This window comes from Biomphalaria glabrata, chromosome 6 (assembly GCF_947242115.1).
Source record: "Biomphalaria glabrata chromosome 6, xgBioGlab47.1, whole genome shotgun sequence".
NCBI classification, from domain to species: domain Eukaryota; kingdom Metazoa; phylum Mollusca; class Gastropoda; family Planorbidae; genus Biomphalaria; species Biomphalaria glabrata.
The window spans coordinates 5,273,896-5,298,785 of record NC_074716.1 but is presented as its reverse complement, the minus strand read 5'-3'; the positions used below and the strand labels follow the sequence as shown (position 1 = coordinate 5,298,785).

Sequence of the window (24,890 nt, the reverse complement as noted above, 5' to 3'; positions counted from 1 at the left end):
TTCTTCATGCAGTGGAAAATTACGAATTTTTTGCCTATCTTGAATTCTGGTCAAAGCTCCTGTGCCCAATTAATATAGTTCGGAAGAAACTACAAAAGTCTGGACTGCATATACGGGAATCTGCTAAAGAAATTAGTACCCTTTCATGCTTTCTGCAAAATGATGAGAAACTGACAAAAACCCAATCCATCGAAAAAGCAAAAGAAGGTAGTGAATACTATGGATTCCTTGTAATCAAAACAACCATATGAAAGAAAAGACTTGATGGGAAGTTGAGTTCTAATGTAGGACTGTCAATACAACTGCAATTCAAACGTGTTGCGACAGAAGTGCTGGACAGATTTCATATGGAGATGAAGGGCAGATTCCAAAGGCTGGAAAGAAAATGGATACCTTTAGGTTTCTTCTTGAACCAAGACACCTGTTAGAAGACACGCTTGTGACAAACTGTGCTACTTTTCCTGTTTGTATGATGAAATAAATGGAAAATCGCTTTTTCAATGATGTCATTGATGCACGAGCACTTTTCATTAACAAACAGTAATACAATTACAATAAAAGAGTCTTGATGATTACTTTTTGTTAAGTTTACTGATATACTGAACCAATTTGATTTGGGGCTTATATATTTTTGCTTACATTATCTCATGTCATATGTCGAATGTCAAAATGCAAGGGGCCCCCAAAGAGGTCAATCCCCCCGGGCCCCCAAATCCCTAGTTACGCCCCTGCTTGTGTGTAACCGTATACCCATATCCTCTTTGAATGCCCCTCCCTAATCCACCTAAGTTAGACCCTACTACCACTTCAGCCCAACAGCCTGTACTGCAGTGCTGAACAACTGAAGAAAACAGCACACTATTGTTTCTTGGCACAGTCTGCAAAAGAGCTCACAGCTCAGCAGCAATAAAGCTGGCTAGAGGAAGAAGAAGAAGATATTGTTTTAATTATCATTTCAGTCGATTCTACTTAGATCTACTTTCAAGTTAAATCATGGTTAATAAAAGTTATTTTGAGTTTTAGTTTGAAAAAAAAAATGTTAAAGTTCTTTCAAGTAAAACATTTAGAGTATAATACGCCAACATAGGGATTATAGAGGTATGGATGTGGGTGTTTCCATAGTGACGGTGAGAAGAAGCTAGCGATATTGTTTCGAATAATTCTTCGCCCAATAAAATTTTAGAATCATTAGGCTCTACTTCAATAGATAGTGATTGTACACATAAACATGTAGACTTTCACCCAGATGTAGTGACCTATGACTATACACTTTCTTATCTTATCTTATATAATACAGACGTTACTACCGTACACACAACACGCTACTATATATATATAATATATGTATATATAATAGAACACTATTTATGTAAGTGCCCCTTTTTTAAGTTGGTAAAATAATAATTTGTTTTTATAAAAATCTGGCTATGCCTACAGTACTCTTAACAAAATTATGACTAAAAATATTATGAACGTCGAGTTGCTAGATAAATTCATCATCTTTGTGTGTCTGATAAACCCAGAGAATCAAGAGGTCTATAATCTATAGAGGCCCCCTATTATATATAATCTAGCTCTAGTCGACTCTAGACTAGATCTAGGATAAATCTCAAGTCTAGATGATCAGCTTCATCTTACCTTGATCATGGCACGATCAATATGATGATTAATCATTAATCTGACTTTGACTTGTTAACTTAAACTTCTTCTTACTCTTAGTAGTCTTAGCCTTAGCTTCATATGTGAATCATGAATGGAAGTGCTTGGCTCACAGTGTCACAGATCGTTCTTTAAACTATTTGAAGATCTACTTTATCTTTACTAATACTCTAATCTATAACTAGTTTACATCTATATTTTATATAATAATAATAGACCTAGACTCTTATACTTAAAAGATCTAGAATCTGTATCTAGATCTATTCCTATACACTGATTATACATTACAGATTTAATGTTTCTGATGAGCAATACTACTGTATACAGCCATTGCCCATTAACATAGGCCCCACTCATGTACTAGATCTGGCTCTTTTGATCACAACTCATATCTTGCCTAGATATAAACAACTGTACTAGATTGGACTAGACATTCTAATTGGTTATATTTTCTTTTCTCATTATTCTCACACATTCCAGTAGGTACCAAATTGTGCTATTATACACTGTAGATCTAGATCTTAACTTTTCTCTTAACTACCAAAGAAGTACACAAAACAAAGGATGTTGAATGGTACCCAAAGGGCTCTAATTGCTACCATTTAATGTGTGGATTCAAGCATTACCCAGATACTGCCACAATATGTTCTTACTGTTTTCAAAGGAGTTTGCACATAGTGCCAGAAGCTGTATAAATACATTTAACAGTAAGTTTTTAAGTAATTAATAATTTATTTTTAAACATTATGTAAGTCTATTTTAATTGTAAGAATCCATGTGCTATTTTATTTAAAGCTAATTTTCTAGGTGAATATTTACACAATATTATTTTGGAGATTTTAAAAATTTAATTAGAATTTTATTATTGCTCACATTAAAACCAATTGTTCTTTTCTTTTCCGCAGATGTATATTTCAAGAAGAAATGATGCTTTCTTATTTCTAAGAGTTTATCAATAGGATGAATGCCACAAAACTCACCTGTTATGCCAGAAACTCTTCCTACGAAACTTCCAGTAAGTAAAAAAAAAGTAAATTTTCCCTTTTAGACCACATGATGTAAAGATCATCTGTTTCTGACAATCTGTTGCCTACGGTTAATGAGGGTGTCATGTGGCCAGTGCAATGACCAACCTCCTTAACTTTCCCCAACTAATGTCAGGTACCCATTAGAGCTGAGTGGACTCAAGGCTAAAATTAAAAATTCCAGTCTTTACCAGGATTCAAACCGCGGTCCCCAGTTCGGAAGCCAAGCGCTTTACCACTAAGCCACCAGGCCTCCTTCCAGTAAGTAGGGCAGCTTAAAATTTAATACTTTTATCTTAGTGCAAAAAGAATAAAAGCAGTCTTCGAATTCTCCCTTTAAGCTTGCAAAGATATGTTTATAATTTCATGTATGCAGTAAAATATTATGTTTCAAACACTCAGTACAATATTCCATGACTCTCTTTATTTGGGTTACCTCAGCATGCTTGTGCAGAAAATGTCCTAGATTTTTTTTTAAAATCTGTTCCCTTCACTTTCAAGGGCATTTAATGATTCATTAAATTTTCATAATATTACTGAATATAATGTCAAAGATTAAATATTGTTATTATTATACTATTCCTTTTTTTTGTAATATTTTTGTTTCATAATATGTTCCCATAGCATTTTTTATGTAAAACCTCTAATATACTTTACTATACTCCTAATATACTTTTTAAGGAACTGTTTTGTTAGATGTTTTCAGAATTGATTTTATCCATAAAGGACTTGAACATATGGAAGTTTGGTACTATATGAAACTAAGATTGAATTGGTGACTTGTTATGAATTTAATGTATGTTGTTTCTATTCCATCAACAGTACTAGAATTTGTCCAGTGCCTGTGATCCTCTGAGTTGAAGGAGAATGTTCTCCATAATACCTACTAGGAGCTTTCTGATAGCTGGAAGTTTATGAATACTATGTTGTCCTTGATTTGATGACTCTGAAAACTACCATTTCTGAAGACGTGAGCATTATTTCTATAATTTAAAAAAATCTTTTCAGGAAATATTGTGTTTATAATATTAAGAAAGTGAAGATAATATTGTTCTTACTATCATTGACTTATTAAAATAGAAAGTATATCATTACCAATATTCACTTGTCAATAAATGTTAGCATTTTTCAATTTTTAGTTACATGTTCAGACTATTAAATTTTATTATTTAAATTATAGCAACTTTCTCTTTCAGTCCAGCTTAAGATACATTCCTGTAAAAAGTCTATAATAATAAGTTAATGTCGATGTAGTATTGTTCAGACACTTACAAGTTTAATCATCTATACTTCACACAAAAAAAGTGTTTGAATGGTTTTCATTTGTTTGTACATCAAATATGTATTAATATAATTATCATTTTTAAATGAAACATTAAATACTGAAGATGACCATTTCAATTTCTGATGTAGGTCTATTCTCATTTCATCCCTTCATTGTAACTGGAGTGATGACTGGGTTGACTATACATTTTTGTATAAATAATGCATCAATGAATGTAGCTTATACTGTTCTTTTCCTCATCTTGAAATGTGCAGACTGATAATTTGCTGTTGCATTTTGTTTTCATAAGTCAATGACGCATGATACTCTAAATGACAAATATCTTCTACTCATTACAATAGCACATTTCCATGCTGTTTGTCTAAGTGGAAGCAGATAAAATTTGTTCCTCTACTTGCTGTACAATCTCAAAATTCATGAGCAGCTGAGAAAAAAAGAAAAGAAATTCAAACTAGTTTAGACATGTTATAAATATATATATTTGCTCATAACAAATGTAAGACTACTTTATGTTACAACAATGGACAGCATCTTTAAAGCTGATTTCAATGCAATCACAAGAAATAATTTTTTCTCTACAATTAGGCCTGCTTTAATGATTTTTTTTTTAATGTAAATAAATTTTACGCATAGGATTAAATATAACATGTACTTAAGGTGATTTTTTACCTAATATTTCACAATGACAAGTAATTTAAAGTGATACATGTATGTTTTTATTGTATGTTATTGGAGAAAGTAAAAAAAATCTCACTTCTAGTAGATCCCCTTTAATTTGAAATTTAGTGACAATCAAATCAGGTTTTTAGAAGTAGTATGCTCCTTTAGTGAAAAAAAGCATTATAAAAAGTTTTCATTTTAAATAAAATTTCTCTTGGGTGACTTGAGTAGAAAGTAATAGAAATATGAACTTAATTTAGCAATATGCTCACACTAAACAGAAGTGGTTTTTACTAGTGAAAATTGTCTGTGCTAATAAGCTATTGAAACTACTCTCAGCTTCACATGATAGGAACTGTAAAGTTTGACAGTAAGACTTTTAGGTACCGGTATTATCTATCAAGAGCAGGGTAAAACAAGGATGGGTTTTGGCCATCAACACTATTCGGAATTGTTTCGTCTGTACTCTCATAGCGCCTAGGAAGATCCACAGTAGATCGGATGGAAGGCTTCTTTAACTGGCTTGACCTAAACGAGGAGACGACATAACCTGATTAGGGAACTGATGTTTGACGACGATGCGGCTCTCACTACCGTCCGCAATAATGATTACAAAGGCTAGTCAATACTTCGACAGCTGCAGGTCACTAGTTCAGTCTTACAATAACTCTCACCAAGACATAAAAAAGGGTATAAAAAGTCAACATCATCAAACTCCATTTGAGTGAGGGCTTGAGAGGCTCAAATTCTCTCTTGCAAAAGCCCTGGACAGAAACCCTGCTGTATTGCGTAGTGCATACATGTCACCATACAGGTCGAGAATTTTTGGTTTCTCTGACCTGTTGAGACGGAGATCAGCAAGTCTGGGTCAGTCAAACAGAATATGAGGCACGGGGGCACCGGATTTGACATTTGGCCATAGCCGTGAGAAACATGAGGCAGCAGGACAGTGGCCTGTCCTGCACTGTGTTATAATAACTTGCCATAAAACATCACAGAATGTAGGCCTACTTTTTCTATTTTATCATCGACATCATATATAGGCCAAATATATTTTTCTTACATTTTTCAACTCGGATAAAGCTTTACATCTAGACTTATTACCTTTACTTTAGGCCTACACATAATATAGGACTTTTTTACAACTTGTAAAAAAAAATGTAAAATGTTTTACATGTTTCGGATGTTCCTTCAGAGTTGAAGATAATTACTTCCTAGTCCACACCTCCCGCAGGACGGGAGCGGGCAGGGTTTGAACCCGGGACCATCGATAAATCTGAACGACAGTCCAGCGTGCAAACCGCACGACCAGGCAACCATCGAAACGAAAGCTCATTTTAACCTATTATAGTAAGAGCATATAGATCTAAATGTACCGGGCTATAATTCTGAATAAGTCTTACTATTATTTGGTTAATATATATAGGCTATGCTCTCACAAGAACTTCAATTCAATCAATGTCGTAAACAAGAAAATACACGAAATACAGGCTTGGCTAATTAGTCTATAAAGGCTAAGAAAATCAGTTATAAAGCTTTACAGTTATAGATCTAAGTCAGAAATTGATTTGTGCACACTTACCCCTGTAACATCTTCTATAAAAATTAAGTTTCCATTCATGATTTGCTGTAAAAGTGGTGGTAAAAATCTTCGGGAATGGTTTCTTTATATAATAAAAAAAATCTACCGGAAGTCAATTTACCATGCAACCAAGGACGCCTCCGTGAACGGGACTTGTTTATTGAAGAATATAGGCTTAGTGCGTAGAGTTGGCAGTCCATGTAATATATAGTCTATGGTGGTTATGCAGTGCGAATGGTGCAAGATAAGCGACACTGTCATAAGCTGTATCGGGTACGCCAGACGACTCCGGAAAGCCAGAGTGAAAAAAATTTGTTTTTAATGTGAGTTTATTTCATCTCAAGCAGGATTAACATATGTCATAGTGAAAATTATGTTTATTTTTGTTCAAAAAGAAATTATTCACGTTTTTTTTTTAAGTTTTATGAGTTAAAATAATCCTAAAGTGGTTTAGTTACCTACCAGCAGATTAATTCTCTTAGTCAAAGACCCTCAACAGCATTAGTTTTACTTGGCCCTAGTTGTTTGGAGCACTAAAAAAAAAATTTTGGTCCAAAACACTTCTAAATTTACTAGCGAGATGGTCCCGGATCAATCTTTTGACATTATTACGACAAACATTTACTAATAAAAAATAATAACAATTAAATCTTGAGTTCAACTTTATTCGAATGGAAAAAAAAGGCCTTTTGTGGATTACACTAAATAGGAGGGTCCTCGATGCTGGTTGGTACACAGGTGCCTGTGAATATCAATACATGTGACGTAAAAATGCAATGCGGCACTGCACCAAAGAGCAGATTTCCTAACCTTGGCATTAGGGGAGGCCTAGGCCTTGGCACCAATCTAAGTTAATCTCAAGTAGATAGATTAATAAATAGATAGATAGACCTAATATTAAATTTATACATTTTCATATTAAATATATTTCTAAGGCCAAATGTCGCTTTTTTTTCCCCAAAGCACTTTTATATCTTACAGAAACAATTTTAATGTTGTTGTTGTTTTGTTTTGTTTCATTTGACTGAAATATATTTCATTAATCTGCACTACAAACATGGACATTTGGTTGACAGTTGTAATAAAATGTAGTACCTTTCTTTACGGAGAAAAAAGTATTGATCACAGACCTACATATGCATACATATATATATATATATATATATATATATATGTATAAGTTCACAAAGAAGTTATTCAAGTTATCCTATAGGATATATATGTTGAAATAATCCTGATACTCTATTCCAAGAAGGAGTCGGGGTAGGATATATACGTTAAAATAATCCTGATACTCTATTCCAAGAAGGAGTCGGGGTAGGATATATATGTTAAAATAATCCTGATACTCTATTCCAAGAAGGAGTCGGGGGCGGGATGAGGAAGAAATGCGATACTAGAATTTAGGTATCAAAAGTATATATATGTATGTATGTATCTGTGTTTGTGTATATTTGTGTGTTTGTGCGTGTAAGGGGATGTCGAAAACTGGGTCATTCTAATTCCGTGTCAAAGATGCAAAATTTTATGGGCTGTAAAAATATTGGAAGAGAATAAAAAATGGAGAGGTTGTTCCGGCCTAGCTATGAAAAAAATATGTATAGCCTGGGAACTGTTCTGTGATACTAGTATTTACATAGTGGAATCCTTTTAGTCTTAAACGTATTGTAATAACGGAAGAGAGGCAACTCAACGAGATATAGAGGTTTATTTACACGAGGACATCACACATAGAAAAAACGTCTGTCTTGAGCACAGCACCTTCATATCGGTTCTAGACTTGGGCGGAAGTCGTTCTCTTCTTCTAATGTCAACATCCTTCTCAGTCTAGTGTCTAATAGTGCGCACCTTCTCAGTCTAGTGTCTAATAGTGCGCACCTTCTCAGTCTAGTGTCTAATAGTGCGCACCTTCTCAGTCTAGTGTCTAATAGTGCGCACCTTCTCAGTCTAGTGTCTAATAGTGCGCACCTTCTCAGTCTAGTGTCTAATAGTGCGCACCTTATGCACTATCTTGGATGGCGGTTTGCATGGCAAGGTTATAGCAGTAAAGGAAAGTTCTGCTTTTTAGACCTTGCGATCTATAAGGCAGATCATTGTTAACGGTTAACGAGCATGGTGTAATTTGGGCAGCACAACGAACAACGGCCTTTTTTCCCCCCAAATAGGTACCCATTAGAGTTGGGTGAACTCAGGGGAGCCCTAATAATCACGAAACTTACAATCCATGTCTTCACCAAGTTACGAACGTAGGACCTAGGTTAGAGGAGGCAGTCTTTTTCCGTTGGTCACGTTGTTTTTTTCTGTCTCTTTTTTTCAGATCTCCGTGACCTCTCGCTCTATCGTTGGTATTTGAGGCCCATTGAACATTACATTAGTTTTGCATACTGATCTGTCATGTTTTAACTTTCAAGATACTGTGGACACAGCGCTAGAGTTAGTTAATATATAAGTAAGCATTTATATACATACCAAAGGGGAATGGGTCTAAAAATAACTTGCATACACTTGATGCGCTTGAACAAGGACATGCTGGTGTAAAATCAGGATCAGTCCAGGAAACTGGTCGAAAACAAGCTAACAACAACAAACAACGCAAAAAACAACAACATAAGTAACATATCAGATAGTGTTTAGTACAAATAATCATCAAATTTAATGCTAACAATTTTAAAATATAATTTAACATAATAAAACAAAAGCTCATTTTGTTCCAAATTATTTTTTTTTCTAAATAGCAATTTTCCAAAAACCTCAGAATGGAAGCTTAAATTGCAATTATAGAAAAAAATCTGTTTAGGTATATTATAGATTTTCATATATGGACTAAAAAGCTATAAATACCAAGCTTGTCCGTGTATCGGACTGTATCCTGTGTACAGAATATTGTGAGTGCTGATAAGCTATTTTTAAATCTGTATTAAAATTTTTGTGATCATCTAGGCACCTCAGAATGGCAGTCTTAAGTTCCAAAGCACAGACCTATATATATATATATATTATATCTGGACTTTCTTTTTGTAGGTAACATTAAAGCTCAATTTAGCGTACATGTTTCGGGTGCTCTAAAGATTCGGAAGATAATTACGTCATAGACGAAAACTACTCAGTGCAACGGAGAATGGCAGAGGGCAGTGTTTGAGCCCGGCACCTCGAATTGACAGTCTAGAACGCATGACACATATGAAGGGAACCTCTTCTCTGACATGGATTGGAGGTAGATTATAATGATATTCATAACTACAATAGATCTGTGAGAGTTCATTCTATAAAATTGGATAAAATTGAAACATCCGGCACAAGACGAGACGCACGTATAGGGGATGATGTTCTAACGTGGACCCTGTTTCTAACGTGGCCCCTGTCCTTAAGGTGGCACAAGTTTCTAACGTGGCCCCTGTCCTTAAGGTGGCACAAGTTTCTAACGTGGCCCCTGTCCTTAAGGTGGCACAAGTTTCTAACGTGGCCCCTGTCCTTAAGGTGGCACAAGTTTCTAACGTGGCCCCTGTCCTTAAGGTGGCACAAGTTTCTAACGTGGCCCCTGTCCTTAAGGTGGCACAAGTTTCTAACGTGGCCCCTGTCCTTAAGGTGGCACAAGTTTCTAACGTGGCCCCTGTCCTTAAGGTGGCACAAGTCTCTAACGTGGCCCCTGTCCTTAAGGTGGCACAAGTCTCTAACGTGGCCCCTGTCCTTAAGGTGGCACAAGTTTCTAACGTAGCCCCTGTCCTTAAGGTGGCACAAGTTTCTAACGTGAAAAGAGACATGGATCAGTTGAGAAGACTAAACCGGGAAATGCTTGATATGAAGAACAGTGTGACGAATAGGCAATTTTAGCCTAGTGTACAGTCGGTTACTATCAAAGATGCACGTTTTAGACACCCGGGGCGAAGCTTCTCAGCCTCATCCTGGCGCTTGGGTGAAAACAGTCGTTACAGGAGACGATTAGGCCAATAGGGAAGCTAAACATAATCCCCGTTTCGGTGGCAAGGGCCGAGTCCATTGCACTTGCGGGGATGGAAGAAATCCCCAGCAAACATGTAACTATCCAAACACCGTTCCTAAAAGGATCCTATTTATGGCGGAAACCTGAACGACTGATGTGTACAGAGAAGGGATATAGGGGAGTTTCCCAGGAGTGCTCGGCCATTGGCCTTCCTTCTAATCTGTGCGTCTTGGAAAATGAGCCATCGGTAATAGGGTCGCAATAATGAATAATTTATATCTGTTTCGATCTTTCCCAGGAAGAAGTTTGTCCAGAGTGGCAGATGGAGGCAAACTTTCATAGGTCTAGAGCTGCAAAAGTCTTAGACACAGATATTAGACAATTACCAAGAAAGTTTTAGAGACAATTTTAATTGACTAAGAGGCCGCCACTAACAAGAGTACAACATGAAATTTTAGTCGAATGTAGGATCCTTAGACATATGCGAAAGACAGAGAAATGGTTCAGGTCTGGAATCAGGTTTTACCTTGCACACTTCCTATCACTAGGGAGCAGTGGCTGAGTGGTTAAGCAATTTGCTTTCCGATCTGTGGTCCTGGGTTCGAATCTTGGTGAAGACGGGGATTTTGACGCTCCTGAGTTCACCCAACTCTAATGAGTACCTGGCTTTAGTTGGGTAAAGTAAAATCGGTTGATCGTTGTTTTGACCACATAACACCCTGTTCGTTAACCGATGGTCAAAGAAACAGATGACATTAACACTATTTGCCTTATTGATCGCAAAGTCTGAAAGAAGAACTTTACGTTGGGGGGGGGGCACTGTGGCAGAGTAGTTAAGCGCTTTGCTTTCGAACCTGTGGTCCTTAGTTCAAATCTCGGTGAAGACTTGGATTTTGAATTTCGGAATTTTTAGGGTGCCCCTGAGTCGCCCCAACTCCAATGGAAACCTGACTTTTGGTAATGAAAGAAAATGGATTTGTCGTTGTGCTGACCACATGATATCTTGCTTGTTTACCGTTGGCCAAAGAAACAGATGACCTTAACATCACCTGTCGTACAGATCCTAAGGTCTAAAACGGGAAACTTTATATTATAAACATGTCTTTGACAGTTGACAGCATGGTCCACTAAATCAGTGTGTGAAATGTTGAATCCAAAGTTTAACTGTCGGTAAAAGATAGCTGATACAATGTGATACCAGAAAAAGTTTCCAATACCAGTAAACAATTTCACTGACTCTTGTTGGTATTCGAAGGCTTCTCGTATAAGTGGACAGCTTCCTCCAACGAGCTAACCGGACCTAAACATGGTCGTTTCGTAGTGAAAATTATATCAGATAAGGAATGACAGGAGTGAAAAAAAGGTCCGCCCATGATTTTACTATAACATTTCTACGATGGCGTAGAGTTTCATTATATTAACAACAGGGTTACTCACCATTATTATCAGAAGCCGCAGGTAGACAATATCCTTCTTTCAAACTTAATGACTCCGTGGAAATATCGCTCGCTTTACCAAATCCAAGTCTGTTAGTAAAACTTTTGCCATAACTGTTGCCATAGCTATTGCTATAACTGTTTCCATAGTTAAGAACATAATACTGAGCGTATATGTTGTCATAGTAAGATTGAGGTCTAAGATTTGTTTTGGCGAATGTAGAGTCCAGTGCCTGGACACAACATGGGTCTGTCGTCGGACAGTTGGAGCTTCTGTAACATTTCTTCAAACGAGCACAAAACGCTGAAAAAGAAAAAAAAAAAAAGGTTACAAAGACAGTTTCTATGGAAACACAAACTCAAAATCGGCCCCCGAAGTGGTCCACCCAGGCAGGTAAAAAGGCAGCTTTCAATATTTTCAGAAAGAATAGAGAATGAAATTACATCAAAGGCAAATGACAGAGGAAAAAAAGGAGGAAGAAGGTTTACAGATCTTGTGTGGTGCCCCAATAGGGCAAGGGATAGGTGAAAGTCAAAGAGAAGTTCGATGTGAACCTGGCCTAACTGATGTCTTATGATGATTATCTAATTGTCTAATTGTTCTGTAAAGCGTCAATTATTCAAAGCCTCTGGGGAAAAAAAGCTTTTAGGGATTAAACAAAAGAATTATCCCCTCCTTTAGTACGATATGCTATCGGTGTATGGAAGTTGTAGTTTTCTTAATGATACGTACGGCTACTTATTAATTGTTGTTTTAAATTATGTTCCCTTAATATGCATACTAAATAAATTGTTTCTCTTTAGAAATAAAAGTGTTTTTTTTTCTGTAAATGTAGTAAATAGTACATACATAACTTAGATAACTAAGCATTACAATTGTAAAAAAAAAACAAAAACAAAAAAACACTTTATGGGCAAAAAATCTAAAATCGTTTACATAAATGTGTAAAAAGTATGGTAAATAGTCGTCTCCCTTACTAAATAGCCTCCCGAGTTTGTTACTAATGTTATAACTCTGCCATGCGCACCGCCATCCAGGCTAGTACAGAGGTGCGCACTGTTATAGAATAGACTTGAAAGGATGTCAACATTAGGAAGAGAAGAGAACGATTTCCGCCCAAGTGAGGAGCCAATATGGAGAGATTTTGCCTAAGATGTTGTTTTGTGTACCTGTGATGTCGTGTGAATGAACGTCTATGTCTCGTTGAGTTGCCTCACTTAAGTTATTACACTATTAATAGTGAATAGTTTTAAGTATGGTGTATTTTTATGAAAAAAGCTGCTTGCACAGTTAATTTTAAAAATTAAATTTTTCTTTTTCAGAAAAAAAAAAGCATCAGAACTTTGAATGGCCTAAAACAGCATGATGTCATATTTTTGAATATCTTTTATATTTTACGAGAATTAAACGGGACGGACGGATGGACGACGGACAGATAGACCACACAAAACTAAAAGCGTCTATTCCCACTTCGGGGGACGCTAAAAATGAGGTTATGCCTGTGAATCAAATAAGTAATTTTAATACGTTAATATAGAGAAAATGTGTTACCTTGACCGTTGTCATCTTTAACAAGAGCTACACATTGGGCGGATCTGTAAGTCTCTACACAACACTCGTCCACTTTACACTGCAGGTCATTACAAGTTAGAGAATCGGGCTGTTGGGTCAGATAGTTCTGGTCACTTGGGTAGCTCTGGTATTGACTATAAAGCAAAGATAGAAAGTATACAAAGCTTATATCAAATCACTCTGTCTGCATGTCTGTCCGCCCGGGTAAAAAGTTTGAACAAATCATTTCTCCCACACCCATTCTCGGATCAAATTGAAACTTCAGACAATTATTCATTAGCGTAGACTCCGCGGGTTAATAAATAAAATAAAAAAATAGCCAATTAGTCAATTAAAAAGAATAAGATAAGATAAGATATTTTTTATTGATCCAATCAAATGGAAATTCAGTTTGACTACAATTTACAACCTCATCGCAACTAATTAACAATAACAATATAGATGCAAATACGAACAACATTCACACACGAAACACATACACACTAATAATTAGCGCTTTATAAATTAGACTTCTATGTACTTCTCGATGACGACAGATGATCTTGTAACACTCTGACCGAAAGTGGGATAAAGGAGTTTTTAAATCTTTCTGTTTTAGTCCTAATGGAAAGGAGACGACCACTTCGTTAACATCTTATGTAACAGTGGTTTAATGGGTGCAGGTTATCTTTAAATACTGGTAAATAACTATTTTGTTTGATATCAGCAAGGGAAGTTAATCCTTCAGTATTCATATCAAAGATTTAGGGGTTTGGTACTCTTAGACAATTGTACACGTTTTTTTTTTCTACATCCATTCTGGGGTCAAGCTGAAACTTTAAGCTATTACTTATTGTATCCAACATAATATGATTCAATGGGAAAAATTAACGAATTAGTAAATTAATTATTGGTGATTAATTATTATGTTTTAATTTAAAAAAGGAAAATAACTTATAAATTATAGAGATATATAGTTGTAAGTGCGGAGTTCTTTCACTTTGATATGCTTTGTTTTTGTTTTAAACGAGCTTTGTTTTGTTTTGTTTTTTAATTTTCAATTAAGAGTGGCATAAATGACTAGACTAACTATTCATAGACTAAGTATTTTAACCTGAAGCCCGACACTGGATCGTGTTATTTCTGCTGACTGATGATTAGCAAGGAAACATCACATACAATAGATTGGACCATAACAGGCGTGCGTATAGAATGAAAGGTGCAGTATAAAAAATATTTTTTTTATACCACTGGCTAGTTTCTTCATAAAAGATGTGTCAAAGTAAAGTTCCCCTTTCAGACCTTGTTTATCTACAGGACAGATGACAATCAGCGGTTAACGAGCAGGGTTCACGTGGCCAGCACAACGACCAGCCGCCTTTACTTTCCCCCAACTTAAATCATGTACCCATTGAATTGGGGTGGACTCAAGGGCGTCCTAAAAAATCCCTAAATTCAAAAATCACAGTCTGGGCCGAGATTCGAACCCATGACTTCAGGTTTGGAAGTCAAGTGCCCACTCAGCCACCGCGGCTCGTCATAAAGATGTGTGTATTGTAAAAATTATTTATTTTTCTTTTTAGATTAAATATTTGTTGTTGAATGTCTCTTTTCGTAATCAGTGAATGTTGTTTAAGTTCTAGATAGCCAAATTTTATTCACGTATCAATATAGAGTTTATTTAAATACACACATAAATCTACATACAGCTGCCCAAAGGTAACGCCAATCAGAAGTATGGTTGAAATGCAGACCGCCTGAAGAATAGACATATTAAATCAGATTTGTATGAAAGAAATATGGTGTTCTTCTGGCTAAATAAATACATAATTTTAACAATATAATAAACGCCAAAAACGTAACAGCTCCAATTTCAGTTTCTGATAACGTGATTTAATATAAACTCTAGGGATTGATCACTGAGCACGAGTAACGTACAATATCTGCACTTCAGTGAACTATACTTGAATTCAATATGTCTCTCTGAACTTAAGTCTTCTTAACTGTATTGAGTCGTAGTCCGCTCTAAGTGTCGTACTCAACTCTATCGTCTCTAAACTGAACCCTAGACCCCGCGGTTTCGGAAGTCATCCTTCACCACTCAGCCACCAAGCTCCCATGATAAGTTTCTATGAAAGGATAATGATTACCTGAACCAAAATGGCGTGCATTGTCCTGCCAGAAAGTTAGAGCTTGCGACACGATGTTTGTATTTTTCTAAGCTTATATGGTAAAAGCGATTGCCCTAAGGTCTTTCTGAGACGATAGGTTTATCTTAAAGGTACATTTCGAAAAGCCAAGCTTCAAGATGTTAGACATTTTTATTACTGTGTAGTACTAATGACGACTTGTAATCTGTATCTATCATTTTTTCTTTTTTTTTCTTTCCTCATGGTGTGTGCGTGCATGTGTGTGTGTGTGATTCTGAAAATATTTTAAAAGTCAAATTTATCTATGAGACGTGAAAACGCCTGCTGAAATAAAGATGAACCCTAAATACTAATGATATTGTTATAACCCTATTCGCGACGCAAAAGGGTTAACTGTGCGTGATTAGCTGACATATGTGACACAGGCCAGTAATACAGTTTGGCGTCCTATATTGAAAGGCAAGGAACAGTACTGGCATGAACTTTGCACGTGAATAGCGCCCGTGTTATGGTCATCTGATCATAAGCCTGGGCAGACCAGAGACACACTGTGTAAGAAAGCGGGCAGTTCAAGACCAGAGAGCGTTGAGACCGGGACTGTTAGTCAGCCATGAAGTCGGTCCTGGTGCAGTCCTCCAGTGAAACGTACGAGTCCAGGAAGAGACAGTTAATGAGTTTAGTACAGTGATATACGGTCTAACGTTGTAGCAGTTGATTGTGTTGCCAATTGTGTCGTATTGGCTGTTTGATTTGACCCTTATTAAAATACCAGATTATTTGGAGCCTTGTTGTCAAGTTCTTGATGTGTTGTGTTGTGTTTAGCAGTGTTTACAGAAGGTCTGATTAGGAGAGAGAATCGTAACAATATACACAACAATACTTTCTTTAAAAACAAAGCTTATATCGATTGAAGGGACACGACTATCCCATTGCTGCTATATCGTACCCTGTTTCTATATAAAACATAATTAAGTAATTATCACCAGTTAATAACCAGTTATTTTTAGTTTTTTTGATTGAGTAATGTGTTGTCGCTGACAATGAACAATTGTGCGAATTTTCAACTTGAACCGAGAATGTGAAGAAGGAGAAAAATGTGTCAAATAAATCCACCCAAAAACAGACTGACAGACGGAGTGACTATTGTGCTTGTCTGACTGCGTGACGAAAAGCTAGCATTGACTGTGTCCACGTTCATGTCTATGCTTCTAAAACAATGTGAACATTTTTCTCTTGCCTTGAGAGCTTAATTTAGAAATAATTTTCTTTTGGCAGTGAAGAGCTCCAGTCATGGGCAAAAAGACGCCTCTACATCTACCCAAATTTTGTACATTTGTGTCTGCACTGTTACATTAGTTCTAAGGCTAAGGGAGTACACCCTAGCAGGAAATCCGGTTTTGAAGCCTCGTAGTCGGGGAACAGTGGTAAGACTACTGCTCCTGCAGTCACCTGATCCTATATTGCTATGGCTTTCCATGGAAGAGAGGCGAGTGTTGACGTGTGAGCAGCCCAACGCTCGCAAATTTACCTACCAGGCTTTCCCCCAGCAATGGAGAGGTCACAGCTGGCTACATGACACCCTCGTTAACCGTAGGCCACAAAAACAAATGAACTTTACATCATCTGCCCTAGAGACCACAAGGTCGGAAAGGGGAACTAGTTAGGCCAGGTTCAAATCTAACTTTGCATTCACTTGCACATATCCTTTGATCAGCTGTACCGTTGGGGTACTACACAAGATCTGTAAACCTTCTTTCTCCATTCTTATCTCTCATTTGTCTTTGATATAATTTCATATGGGTTCCCGGGTTAGGGTTAGAATATGTATGTTCTTTCTGAAAATATTGAAGCCTGCCTGGGTGGACCACTTCGGGGGCCGATTTTGAGTTTGTGTTTGCACATAAACTGTCTTTGTAATCTTGTTGTTTTTTTTTTCATTTTGCAGACGCTATTCATTCTTCATCACATTTCTAATTAGAATGTCCGCATTGTCAATTTATTTAACATTCACTTCAAGATTATGCTTTTATTCTGAGGCATCAGGTTGTGGAACAGATTCTTCGTTCGATTCCATCAAGAAAACTTCATCGTCATTGCTCATATCTCCATTATCATCCGAGTAGTCTCCGATGTGTTTTAACAAAGCTTGTATCAACTCACTCTCTGTCTGTCTGGTACAAAGTTTGTACAAGTTATATTTCCCACACCCAATCTAGGATCAAGCTGACATATTTTGCACAATTATTCGTCAACACAAGAATCAATTTTTAAAAATTAAACAACTAGTTAATTAACTATTAGTAGATCAACAGGATTGAAACTAACAATAGATAACTATTAAAACTTCAATTTCCGTAATCACTTCCCAGGCTTAGAATTTAATGTACACATTTGAGGAGGCTGTGGAGGTTTTAGCTCCCGAGTTCAAATTCAGGTCGTTCAACTTCTTTCTATAAATGCACTTAAAAAGCGATCATCATAACATTCACACAGATACCCCTTTCTTTCTCTCCCACCTCTTTCCCAACTGGTCAAGAAAAGTGAGGAACCATCAAGTTCAAAGAAAGCTAAAATCATGAAATTGCGATAAAACAAAAACAAAAAAATGGTAAAAATATTTGTAATCGCACAGATTTATTATTGTTAGTCTTCATCTACTGCAAATTTAATGACATGACTGATCAAAACTACGCTTAAAATAAGCTTCTTTTAAAAAGTATTTTTATACACTTGTGTTTTCTTGTTTGAAAATAAAGCACAATTCAGATCATGTGATCCGAGAGGGTCTCCCAGGTATCCACCCTCACTCCATTCAAACTTATATGTTTCAAATATACGATAAAACGTATCAAGTCCTTAATAGGTCGCCGCTTTAAACTTTGAAACAAACAATACATAACAATAAAACCTTCTATTTTCATAAGCACTTCACTATCACAGTGATAAGTATGTCGGCTTAAGGAGATATTCAGTTCGAATTCAGGTCGTTCCCTCCTTTTGTTTTGTTTTTTTTATAAAAGCATTTAAATGTCGATTACGGTAACATTAACCCAGATACCCCCTTCTTTATCCCCCTCCCAGCCCATTCCTAACTGGTCATAATACGTGATAGGATCATAGCGTATTGAGAAAGCTAAAAGCATGAAATAGTGCTGAACAGACTTAAAAATAAATTTGTATTAGATGACTGATCCAAACTAATTGAAACAACTTCACTTCATAGAAGCTTCTTGATTTTAAGTAATTATTTGTATTATTGTTGCTGTAAGGATTTTTTTTGGGGGGTCGGTGTCCAGGTTTAACTTGTATGTTTAGCTAAGCTATTGCTCTTACAATGGTTTGTAAATAGTTATCTTTATTTGTTCTAGATTATACTGTTGGTTTAACTCTGTGATGGGTGCTATGGAATACCATATTGCCTCTTTTTTCTGACTTCTTCTTCTTCTTAAACTGTCAGATAGAGTTGAACATTCAGCTCTTGGAACTCTAGGCCAGCAAAAGTGAACAAGAGCTCCCTCTCATCGGCCTGAATGAGAAGTGTACACTGTTCTGTCTGGCGGGTGGGTCAGACTCGCGACAAGAGGCCGCGTATAGATCTACTAAGACCCCTGCCATTTTTCTTTTCTATACCAGGATAACCATGCGGGATACGGAATTTATTATGTAACGGCCCCTTGACGAACAGCGCCTGGATTGTGACAAGGTTGTGGGAGCTTTTTTACAACTCCGCACAGTGCAATGAGGATGCTCTGGCACCCCCTTAGGCACCCCCACGGGAGTCTTGTTTTGCTACCCTTTAGCCTAATCGTTTCCTCCTACGATCGTTTCCACCCGGGCGCCACTATGAGGCAGGGTAGCATGCCCGGGCTTATTTCTGACAATAGGTCATTTTTTAAATGTATCATTCTATCAAGTTCTACATTTACAAACTAGTGGACAGTAACATTAATATATTGTTCTTTTTCTTAACCGTCACTTGTCATTACAGAGTACCAAATGCACAGTCATTTTATTACAAATCAAATCACACAGGTCGAAGTGCTTCTTCCAGTTGTGTAAAGCCTCTAACAATGGCTAGCAATATATGCATCATTTATTGTTTCAGCCCTTAGCTTCACATTTGTAGTATCTCTAAACATTCATGTCTAACTTTAGTTTGAAAAAAGAAAGAGTACAATATAAACAAGGTTAAAAAATCAGCCCCCGAAGTTGTCCACCCAGACAGGTAAAAAAGCAGCTTTCGATATTTTCAGAAAGAATATCAGAATGAAATTCTATCAATGACAGAAAAGAATGGAGAAAGAAGGTTGACAGATCTTGTGTGGTGCCCCAATGGTCCAGCAGACCAAAGGATAGGTGAAAGTGAATGTAAAGTCTGATATAATCCCGGCCTAACTGATGTTTTAAAATGATTATATAATTGATATAATTGTTTGTAAATGGTCAATCTCTAATTCAAAGCCTCAAGGGAATGAAATGTCCGAAATAAAAATTCCTTTTTTTTGGAGTGTGGGGTTTGGGAGTGGTCGTAGCGGTACACGTTATAGTGTGAAGAGAAAACTACTTATTGTTGTTTTAAATTATGTTCCACTTAAATGCATACTAAATAGATATTTTTTCTTAAAAAAAAAATAAAACTATTTTTTGTTAATGTAGTAGCTAATATAACAGAACTTATTTAACTTAGCATAACAATTGTGAAAGAAATTTCTTTTTACAAAAAAAATCTAAAACCATTTGCATAAATTTGTTTAAAAAATGGTAAAGAGCCATCTCCCGTATTAAATTGCCTACTATGTTCGTTACTATTAATAGTAAATAGTTGCAAAAATGGTGTGTTTTTATTTAAGAAAAAAACTGCTTGCATAATTGATTTTAAAAATTAGATTTTTCGCTTTCAGAAAAGAAAAAAAGTAGCCGTTTAATCAGAACTTTAAATGGTTTTAAAAAAAATTATGATGTCGGATTTATTTTTCACCATCATTCCTAGTTTAAGAGTTCGTTTTAGCTTTCTTTACACCATGATCCTATTACTTGCCTGGACTAGGGGAAATGGGATGGGGGCGGCGGGAGGAGGGAGGAGAGCCCACAGATGGCTTAAGTAATGAAGAGAAATCTCGGTAAATTTTAAAAGAATTTAGTACAAAAAAAAAAAAAGGGTTCCGGAACATCCTGAATTCGAACTCAAGGCTAAGGCATCCGCAAGCCGACCTACTAACCACTGTGCTTGTGAGATGCTTAAGACTATAAAAGATAGTTTAGTTATGTATTGTTTGTTTCAAATTTACTTTAAAGAGGCGACCCATAAAGGGGACTAATACAACGTATACCAACATCTTAGTCAAGTACAATTTTTTTTCCTTGAGATACCGAAGGAAATACCTTATTACCAATATTAATTATCTGATTTTTTTTATTCCTGTGTAGTAAAAGAAATAATTGTGCAAAAATTTTAGCTCGATCCGAGATTGGGTGTTGGTGAAATAACGTGCACAAACTTTTTACCAGACAGACAGACAGAATGAGTTGATATAAGCTTTGTAAAGCCAAAAGTCGTGAAAACTCGTTTGTCATAGTACTCATTCCGTAGAGAAAGACAATCAAGTGTAAGTGTAGGCCAAGATATATAGTTCAGATGACAAAGATCCAGGCGATTATCTCAGTAATGACAAGACATATGTCCCGGGACCGACAGCAAGACATTCGCACTTATTAGCGAGGGCTGCAAAGGGAGACAATGCCAACCATTGGGGAGTGTTTCCCCGTAATTCTTAACCTCTTTGCGCAGACTGGTTAAGCCCCTTGCTGAGTGACTGCCTCGAACAGAGCTAGATAGTACGAATTTCTTTGAAAGTTACCCGAAATATTTTTGCCTTTCTCCAAGATGAAGATAAGTTGTCTAGTAACTTGCAAGACTTTGGCTTAAGCCTTGCTAGAGGTGTGTTGTTTTTTGTTTGTTTGTTTTGTTTTCTTAATATAGTAATGACAAAGGAGCTGAAAACCGAACACAAAGAATGATCATCTTTTATGCACAATAGCTTTTACCTTTATAGAGAATAGAAAACAGTTTATAAATACAATATTTTTTAAATGTGCAAAAGCAGAGCACAAATAAAGATAGCACTATAAATATTACATTTTATTGTAAAAAAAGTCATTTAGAGAAAAGAAGAGGAAGCGATACTAAGAAATGCGATAACAGGACGAATGGGTGGGCTGTTAAAATAAATCGATCAAATTGTTTCCAACAAAATTTAAAGATCCTGCTTATGTTTTGAAGCCATAAAAATGCAGTGAGAAAAATACACGAAAAAATAAAAGCAAAATGAGTAACAAGATGTAGGATTAAAAGGGTTAAAATATTTAATGTATCCTTCGATTGACGTTGCTTTAATTAACCCACTGGCCCCATTGCGTTTGAGTCGCTTCCTATGCATGCTGTATAATTAATTGGTATTTAATGATCTAATTAGATGATCCAACGATCCCTAGTGTTACTAGAGCAGGGAATGAGTTGCCTGAGCCAGCCAGGAAAAACAATGACTTGGCAGAATTTAAGTCTTTAGTTAACATGCATGACTAGATGCAAGACTCGTAGGGCGTTATCAACGTCCGTATTGTACAATATGTAGATCTAGATCAAGAACTAGTCTGAAAATGTGGCCTAGATGTAGATCTAGATCTAGACCATATCTAGAATAAGTCTAGAAATCTAGATCTTGTCTAGATCTAGGTTCTAAATACATTCTATATTCTGGATCTAGTCTAGACCTATTAAGAAAATAGAGCGATTATTATCAGGATTAGTAGGCCTACTAGCGGGTAATAGTGTATTAGGCCTATATGCTGTTCGTATGGGAAACCTGTTTAGTTGTGCGGGGCTCATATTTTATTTATTTCCTACTACGTCTACTCCGATATTAGGAGATTGTTAGGAAGAAGTAGGGATTTAGGAGCAGTGGCGTCATGGGGGGGGGGGGCGGGTCCGCTCCGGTCGACACCATTTCGGCCAAGTTGGAAAAATTATAACTTGGTAAACGCAGACACAAGGGAAAAGGTAATAATAAAATCTCTAGATATATGCCCAAAAATGCCTTGACACATCTAGATGCTAGTTTAAGTGTAAATGACACAGCACAACGTTATACCATTTCTGTCTTAAAGTATAACAAAAGAAACCTGTTCAGGTGATGTTAAGTCCGTTTGTAATTCTCATTAAATATTATTGTAAAATTTGCAATAACATTGTTAAAAATGTAATAAACATTGGAATTTTACATTTGAGTAAAAATCAATAAAAGTAGGTAATCGACTCACTGTATTGGTTCAACAAAAAGAACTAGCTAGCAATAGTGTTTGTGGAAACATATTTCAAGAAAGTTGTTGGGGAGGGGTGACAACCTAAGCTACCGCACTAGGTGCGACACTGTATCGGGAGGTTTCTATGCTGATATTAGGTGATCACTTAACGCTACTCTATTTATTCCAGAAGTGTTAGAAGAGTCTTATCAAAGACGATGTTTTTATTTATATCTTTTATGGGAAAAATAACGCCAAATTTTTACAATTTCTTTAAACGATCAAAACAAGACTAAGGCTTGAATATATTTCTCGTCCATTGGTGAATTTGAAGAGGGCCGCCTCTGAGTTTGTGTGATAACACAAACTCTCTTTGTAATCTTGTTGTTATTCGTATTGCTTCCTTTTTCTTGTATTTCACTCACTGTTGTTTCTGGCTTAAAAACGTAATCAAGATCTTCTAATTTATTGTGTAAACAAAGAGATGATTACAATGATTAACTGTGTTAATAGTCCCCAATTGCCATAGTACGCATAGTGTGACTTGAAATTATACTTTTGACTCCCAGTGCACCCTAGAGCCGCAACAGTACTTCAGACTATTTTTCTACACAATATTCCTCATTTCAGAGCCGGTATATACAAATTGCGGAGCCCTTCTTTTATTTTTTTAATATAATAACACCTATATCTAGTCATTAGGTCATTAAATAAACATTTATTATACAACATAAATAGAAAGTGACTCAAACGCCATAGGACCACTGAGTTAATTAAAGCAAAGTCCATCGTATGACACATTAAATATTTTAACCCTTAAGTTCTACATTTTAAATAGCATGTGACAAGAGCCATGACTGATAGTGATATGCTAAATGTAAATTTTGGGGCCATGCCAGGCGCGGGGCTCAATAGGAGAAATTGGTTCATACCAGCCCTGCCTCCTTTGGTTCCATGTCTATCCTGGCCATCTTCGCTTCGTGGTCTTCTGGTCTTCTCCGTGTTTGCTTTCGTCTCCTAACCCTTCCCTTTCCCTGCGTGTTCCAGTCTAGAGCCTGTCTTGCAAGCTGTCTGTTGTCCCTTGAAGTGTGTCTCAAATCCAGCCCCATTCACGTGCTTTGATTTCTTGCTCTATTTTTTTGGTCGCTGAGTTGTCTCCCCGTTAAGTTTTGTTTGAGATATTTCTTCTGACACCAATTATATTTCATGTTATGTTTGGAAATAAATGTAACGGTATATATTGCAAATGAAGTTCCACTTTAAAAAAAAAATCAACACTAAAAATAAAATGTAGCATCATTACAATGTTAAAGATGTGTTTATTTATGTGAAGTAAAAGAACATTCAGGACAAAATGAGCTTCTTGTGTTAGCAAAAGTAAGGTACACATTAAGTCGAAACCACTTAAGTTAGCCGTCCAAGTGTTTCATTGGGTATCTCACTAACTGGTGATATCTGACAGTAGAGTGCATGTACCTGAAAATGTAACATTAAATTTAATCTAAAATAAGCTTAAGTCTATTCAACCTTGTATCTAACACAAATGTTTCAGATGTTTCAATGTTATATGATCATGTTAGCTAGGAACATCTCATAATTTGGGGGCCCGAGGAGCTTGACCTCGTTCGAGGCCGTTGCATTTTGTGTAATATTTAATATTGAATGTAAAAAAGCTCTAATTTGAAGGCCCCCTTGAGTGGAGGCCCGGGGGGGGGTCAAATTCTCCCCTCTCCTCCCCTACCCTAGCTACGCCACTGGCTAAATGAAGAAATGTTACATTTGATAGCGAAACTTACATAAAATTAAAAAATATTGCAAATACTTTTTTTAAAACATAAACTTTAAGTAGAAATAAAAATTTAAGAACGTTATCTGAATGGTAGACACAAATAGAGGACCACACTAAATATTTTTATTTTAATGCCACGAAGAATTATGTTAAAATAATAATATTGCTATTCTTCTTCCAACTTTGAAATGCTAAGTTTAAGTTTAGAACTTGAATGAATGAAAACTTGTTAAATAATAAACTCTTGGAGCACCATGAAATGAAACACATATATTTTAGCAACACTAAATAGTGTATAAAATACGCTGTGTTATATATATATATATAGAGAGAGAGAGAGTAAAAGAATGAGACTTCTGTCTATCTGTAGATTTGATAAATTTGTATGTAGAACAACTTACCGAACGGGAATGGGTCCAAAAAAAGCTTGCAAACATTGGATGAGCTTGCGCAAGGACAATTAGCTGTGCCAGATCCAGCACCGGAAACTGATCGAAAACAAGCTAAATTTAA

The 24,890-nt window shown here is 36.2% G+C and overlaps 1 long non-coding RNA gene across 1 annotated transcript; it reads left to right on the top strand.

Moving 5' to 3' along the window:
- Positions 1 to 2,295: 2,295 nt before the first annotated feature.
- On the top strand, positions 2,296 to 3,736 carry LOC129926597 (uncharacterized). Its single transcript, XR_008778299.1, has 3 exons — positions 2,296 to 2,366; positions 2,565 to 2,674; positions 3,507 to 3,736. It is a non-coding gene; the product is annotated as an uncharacterized LOC129926597 (long non-coding RNA).
- Positions 3,737 to 24,890: the final 21,154 nt, after the last annotated feature.